The sequence below is a fragment of the Odontomachus brunneus genome, unplaced genomic scaffold (assembly GCF_010583005.1).
Source record: "Odontomachus brunneus isolate Ranch 3 - 2012 unplaced genomic scaffold, Obru_v1 Obru_scaffold_073, whole genome shotgun sequence".
Lineage (NCBI taxonomy): Eukaryota > Metazoa > Arthropoda > Insecta > Hymenoptera > Formicidae > Odontomachus > Odontomachus brunneus.
This window is the reverse complement of record NW_022639523.1, coordinates 1,447,390-1,448,148: the sequence shown is the minus strand read 5'-3', so window position 1 is coordinate 1,448,148 and position 759 is coordinate 1,447,390. Positions and strand designations below refer to the sequence as shown.

At 41.8% G+C, this 759-nt stretch overlaps 2 protein-coding genes across 9 annotated transcripts in view; one reads left to right on the top strand and one right to left on the bottom strand.

Moving 5' to 3' along the window:
- The window catches only part of LOC116847068 (glutamate receptor ionotropic, kainate 2), a 330,836-nt gene that overhangs the window by 203,071 nt on the left and 127,006 nt on the right, over positions 1–759 (top strand). The gene's annotated exons all lie outside the window — the stretch shown is intronic.
- The window catches only part of LOC116847073, a 280,111-nt gene continuing 279,521 nt past the window's right edge, over positions 170–759 (bottom strand). Inside the window, exon 5 of the transcript XR_004378655.1 lies at positions 170–272. The gene's annotated coding sequence lies outside the window, so the exon portion shown is untranslated. The remainder of the gene's footprint in view (positions 273–759) is intronic.

Here is a 759-nt window from a genome sequence, read left to right as displayed (position 1 = left end):
ATATATATATATATATATATATATATATATATATATATATATATATATATATATAGCTTATATGAATTGTCATCGTAACAACAGACAATACGAAAAAAGAAATCTCAACAATTCGATCGCAGATTGTTAACTTTGGCGCAAAAACACAAAGTCTTTCGTACTTACATAATTACGCTGTTCGATCCTTATGGCACAGAAAGGCGATTTCACGTTCACCGGAAGCGCGGTAATTTTTCTCGTGCAATGGCGTTGGTTTCAAGACGCTACGATGTCTACAAGTGGAGTTATTCACAATTATATCGATCCGCGTTCTAGATCATTCGGCGGAAAAGACGCGACGAGTGAAAGGAATGCGAAGCGCGCGGCATTCTCTCTCTCTCTCTCTCTCTCCCGGAGAGTCACGTACTACTGTACGCGACGGCACGCGGTAGTACGGCTCATTGCCCTCCCCCCCTTCCCCCCATCACGCAACTCAGATAAGCAGATACTCCGCCCACTTTCTCGCCGCGGTTATTCACCTCTCTTTACGCATCGCGCCGACGTCGGAGCAAGTGCAGGCGCCCGTGTTATAACCGTATCACACTAGCGACTCGCGACTGCGGCTACGATTATTTCTTGACCAATGTGAAAAGCGGTAGTAGCTAGTAGCTTCTTTCTGACTGATCAAGAGATATAGTCGCAGCCGCAGCATACATACATACATACATATACATATATATATATATATATATATATATATATATATATATATATATATAT